The following is a 6000-nucleotide window of genomic DNA, read 5'->3' on the forward strand; positions in this document are numbered from 1 at the left end:
TACAATTTTGCAAGAATAATGTTGTACAGTCCAGCTGGGAAAAACTGGCCGGTTAAAAACGTAGTCGTTATTTTAGTTCTGAATAACCGGTAATTTTCGGTATTTGTGTGGTCTCGATTACAACAGTTTTTTAAAAATTTTTTTCCTAATAACTGAATAAAACAACTGAAATATCAATTTGCCGTAGCACCAGTGCTAAAATTTTTCGCTTTTAAATTTTTTTAAAAGAAAACAGTCGTTTTTATTCGTAAAATTTGCGTTGGTCTTAAATGCAACAAAGTGGGAACTATACCAAAACGTTACAAGTAGTCACATTCAAGCTACAGTAGTCCATTATAAACAGTATTGTAAGGTGCTTAAAAATGTTATTAGCAAGGCAAAAAGCACGTGGTATGCAAATAGAATAGCTAATTTACAGGATAAAATTAAAGCCATATGGTCAGTTGTGAAGGAAGTGTCTGGTCAGCAGCACAAGGTCGATGATATAAACTCAGTTCACAGTAAAAATATTTCTGTTACTGATAAATCAAATATATGTACAGTATTTAACAATCATTTTCTGAGCATTGCTGGTGAATCAAATAAAAATTTAGTTTCTACAGGAAATCACATAAATTTCTTAACAAATGCCTTTCTGAGATTGACGTCTCAAATACTCCTCTGTGATACAGACAAGAGGGAGATTAAGTGAATAATTAAATCACTGAAGACTAAGGACTCTCATGGCTATGATGGAGTGTCTAGCAGAATATTAAAGTACTGTGCTGCACATGTTAGCCCTATATTTAGCCATATTTGTAATTTTTCCTTTAGGAATGGTCAGTTTCCTGAGCGATTAAAGTACTCAGTAGTAAAGCCGCTACATAAAAAGGGAGAAAGGGATAATGTAGATAATTTTAGACCTATTTCTATGCCATCAGTGCTTGCAAAAGTTATCGAAAAGGCTGTGTATGTAAGGTTAATTGATCAGTTTACATCACACTATTTGCTATCAAATGTACAGTTCGGCTTTAGAAGTCGTTTGACAACTGAAAATGCTCTATTCTCTTTTCTCTGTGAGGTACTGGATGGGCTAAATAAAAAGTTTCGAACGCTTGGCCTATTTTTTGATTTAACAAAGGCATTTGACTGTGTTTATCTCACAATATTGCTCCAGAAGTTGGACCATTACGGAATAAGAGGAGTAGCTCACAATTGGTTCACCTCTTACCTTAGCAACAGGCAGCAAAAGATCATTATTCACAATGTTGATAACGGCTGTGATGTGACATCTGAGTGGGGTACTGTCAAGTGGGAGGTGCCCCAGGGATCAGTGTTGGGGCCGCTCCTGTTCCTTATTTATATAAATGATATGCCCTCTAGTATTATGGGTAACTCTAAAATATTTCTGTTTGCTGATGACACTAGCTTCGTAGTAAAGGACGTTGTGTGCAACATTGACTCGGTTTCAAGCAGTGCAGTTCATGACCTCAGTTCATGGCTTGTAGAAAATCACAATAAGACTCAGTCTTTACAGTTTCTAACACACAATTCAACAAAACCTGACGTTATAATTTCACAGAACGGGCATATGATTAGTGGAACTGAACAGTTCTCATTTCTAGGTGTTCAGATAGATAGTAAGCTGTCGTGGAAAGCCCACGTTCAGGATCTTGTTCAAAGACTTAATACTGCCATTTTCACTATTCGAACGGTATCAAAAGTGAGTGATACTTCGACACGTAAATTAGTCTACTTTGCTTATTTTCATTCACTTATGTCGTATGGTATTATATTTTGGGGTAACTCTTCCCATTCTAGAAGGATATTTTACGCTCAGAAACGGGCGGTTCGGTCATTAAGTGGTGTGAGTTCACGAACCTCTTGTCGACCTTTGTTCACGAGCCTGGGTATTTTGAAATTGGCCTCTCAATATGTATATTCCTTACTGTCGTTTCTTGTTACCAATATTAGTTTATTTCCAAGAATAAGCAGCTTTCACTCGGTTAATACTCGGCAGAAATCAAACCCCCATTTGGATCGGACTTCCGTAACTCTTGTGCAAAATGGTGTGCAGTATATTGCTGCATCCATTTTCAATAAGCTGCCACTCCAATTCAAAAATCTTAGCAGTAATCCACGCGCTTTCAAATAGAAACTGAAGAGTTTCCTCAAGGGGTCACTCCTTCTATTCTGTCGAGGAGTTACTTGAAAAATAAAGCTGATTCTTATTGTATTGCTTTTTTTCAGGTTCATGAACACTTATTTTTATCTGTTATTACTTATATGTTGTAAGTTCCATGACCTTGGATATTTGCTCCTAAATTTGGTCCTACGGAACTTGACGTGTAAATAAAATAAAATAAATAAAATTATACAAATGGCGTTAAAAAAGTTCTGCACAGTCGTCTCTAATTTATTTATTTTTTGCAGGAGGAGAATGAAATTTTTTGTGAACATACTTGGAACATTTAGCTATAAGTGAATATATAAAAGTATTTTCTTTTATTTACAGGCGAGTCATAATGTACCGTGAAGTAGATGTCAGGTTGCGACAACGGTTCGTGATGGAGTTCCTCTTCAAGACCAACGATGACTCTGCCACATTGATTCACAGGAAGTTGCTCCCTGTTTATGGGGAGGACTCAGTGGATCACAGCAGTACCCAGTGGTGGCTGCAGAGGTTTAAAGAAGGTGATTTCTCTCTACTGGACAATCCACTATGCGGTAGACCATCGACGGCAGTGAGTGATGTGAATAAGGAGACCATTGATCAAATCATCCAAAATGACAGATGTTTGACGACACGACAGCTTGCCGAAGTGACTCGTTTATCATTGGGTAGTGTGGTATCACTGGAACAGTCACTAGGATAGAGAAAAATCCGTGTACGTTGGGTACCTAGATTATTGACTGGAACAGTCACTAGGATAGAGAAAAATCCGTGTACGTTGGGTGCCTAGATTATTGACGAGAGAAATGAAAACGATGAGGAAGAATGCGTGCGTGGGTCTCATGAAGACCTCTACTGAAGTGTGGGAACAGTCTTTTGACGGCGTCATTACCCAGGATGAAACATGGTTGTTTTTGTCCGAACCTGAGAGCAAAATCCAATCCATGGAGTGGCATCATCCGGGTTCCCCTCGGAAGAAGAAACCAAGACTTTCACGAACAGCAGGCCGAAAGGTGATAGCCTCCTTTTTCTGGGATCAGTGTGGTGTCATTTTCATTGACTTTTTGGAACCTAGTTCTGTAATTAACCGGGACCTTCACTGTTTGTCGTTGGACAAGCTGCGACGTGCCATGAAGACCCACAGACCACAGCTTCAGTGTCAGCTCATCAGACTACACCGTGAATTGCCAAACCCCATTCAGCCCTTATGACGCATGAGAAAATCAGGAAAATCGGTTGGAAAATTGTTCCTCATCCTCCCTACTGTCCGGACTTGGCTCCGTCTGATTTGTAGAAACTGGGAAAAGCGATTTGTGCTACTTTAACAACAATGCCGACAAACACATGTCACAAGAACTGGTACAGCATTGCTGAGACAATAATGTCCCTGCTGCCCTGTAAAGTGTAACCTAAGGGAGGAGTGTACGAGCAATGTTCAAGACTTGCCGTCACCTTTTCTATACGGTAGTTTCTTACTGTCGTCTCGCCGGCGCCGTTGTATTGCAGAATGGTACCAACCCCAGTCTGGAAACGTTTTGAAGAAATGACGCAGCAATGATGCTTCATTTGCTTTAAAATGTTAAAGATTCGTCTGCCATTTTGATGAAATAATAAAAGAAGAAAGAAATTATGGGAACAGTAATAGCATAAAAACCAAACATCTCATGGGAGGTGATCTGCTGCCTATGTCTACACAATATGCCTTTATCTGTTCGTAGCTCTTGAAAACTGACAAATTATCACGAAAACAGAGTTCTTCGAGCTCACTTTCCACCATTTAGCACTGATTATTCATAATGCCCACAAAGTGGTATGATCCCCGATTACAACATGATTTTTGGACAGATTTTCAAAAAAATTAGAATCAATTGGAGAATAATAATCATTTTTGTACTATTCAAGCACTTATCATTTTCGATAAAGGCAGCGAACGGTGGACGGACTAAGTTTTCTTTTATTTACCTGTTTAATTTTATATTTTGATTAAGAGAGTCAAATTTTTTCAGTCTTTGTTCAATTTCTACGTTTATCACAGGAAATATTTTTTACTACCTTAAATAACACGAATAAAAATCCGAAAATAGGTTATTCCAGATAGCGATTATTTTGAATGGTTTTGATATTTAAACTGGTGTGGAGAAAAAGCGTTATAACCGAAAACTGCTTGGTCCACCGCTAACCACCGCCCCTAATATAACAGCACACAGGACATATATATTCATCCCGAGACGACTGGAAACTGTTTTGAATGCCAATAGTTTTCATACACCGTATTCGATATTGTGCTAAGTTGTGTTTTTGTTGTTTCTATATTTTTGTTTAATCACTATAGCCTATTACTGAATGTTGGGGAGCAGATTTATGCCCTTCTTGTGGCGGCGCTGTACACTAAAAGTACTGTCAATCGTGACAGTAACGCTGTAAGAGACGGTTTCCCTCACCTGAATAAACTCCAAATATTCCGATGTCTGTTTTAGGGCAGTATACCAAGTTACGCAGCCAAGACAAGCCGTAAAAATTGTGTCTGCATTGCGTATATCCTTAAACTACATCCTAATTGAAATCGCTGAAAATCTGAAAGTTCATTTTACTGTTCAGCATTTTGTTCTCTACTACTTAAAATATCTCCTAATACAGCTTCCAAATCCTTGCTCTAAGGCGTCTCCGGTGCTTTGTTCGAAGACTTATCTTTAAGGGTCAACGAAATCCTCACAGATATCATTTACACTAACACGCCGTACTTACAGGGAACTCACGACATTCTGTCAGTAGCTTTTGGCATAGTCACATTTCATTCAACGTTCGGTTTGCTGCTATGCTCGCAAAAATACATTATTGTGCGTAACTGAATTTACAAGCCACTTCTGGATAATAATGCTACACGGAGGCACTTAAGCAAAATAACTTAGTCGATTTGTCTTTAACACAAGATACGGTAAACATCTCCACTTTTAACTGTCTGTGATCTTTCAGTTCTCACCAAAACAAGCTTTAACGCCTTTTTAACAAACTCATTGGAGTCATTTTATGCACGACCTAATACACTGTATACACTGCTGATTTAATTACGACCTCCAGACTGTAGCCATTCCCCGCTCCGAACGCAGACATGCGTGCTTTGCTTACTCGATGATACTTGCTATGCCCAATGAGAGTTGTTCCTTTTCTCACGTAATTAAGAATATCCCCTCAACTGACCAGTCGTACACCTTAAAAGGAATTTATGGTAACTGCGAAAATATTGTTTCCAAAAATCCAGCTGATCTTCTAATAACTACATCTTTATTCATGTTACGGACTAACGCGAAGATGTTGCTTCTCTGATCTAAGTACTGGACTTTTCCAGAGTTTTCCATTCACTCAGTGTAATTGACTCACTCCACTATTGCACAACGGTATTTAATACGTACAGACATTCTTAATTCCCCACAAATTCAAGATTCAATCTTCACATTCACTTCCCTTTCATTCCATACACAGTCTAATATTATGCCAACTGTAACTTGTTGTCAACTATAGAAAATTTTATTGTCTAAGTAATTATCTATATCTCCAAAACAATGAAACAATTGACTTACAATTCCCGTGGGAAATTTATAGTTTTTTTTTAATATTTAAGTAGTAGAAGTTTTCATTAATGTTGGACGGTGTAAAGAAATAAAAGTTCAATCATAGTCTGGCGTATAATTTAGCTTCTCTCTAAACGAAAACATGCTACAACAAGCTAAATAGCGCAATGCATAGCGTGCGAACCAGCGACCTGGATACCTCTTCATACAGGACCTCCGTAGGCTGAAAACTGACTCTAAGCCTGAACAACATATTGCTACATCATGTCACCATAAGCG

The sequence above is a fragment of the Schistocerca nitens genome, chromosome 2, assembly GCF_023898315.1.
Source record: "Schistocerca nitens isolate TAMUIC-IGC-003100 chromosome 2, iqSchNite1.1, whole genome shotgun sequence".
Taxonomy (NCBI): domain Eukaryota; kingdom Metazoa; phylum Arthropoda; class Insecta; order Orthoptera; family Acrididae; genus Schistocerca; species Schistocerca nitens.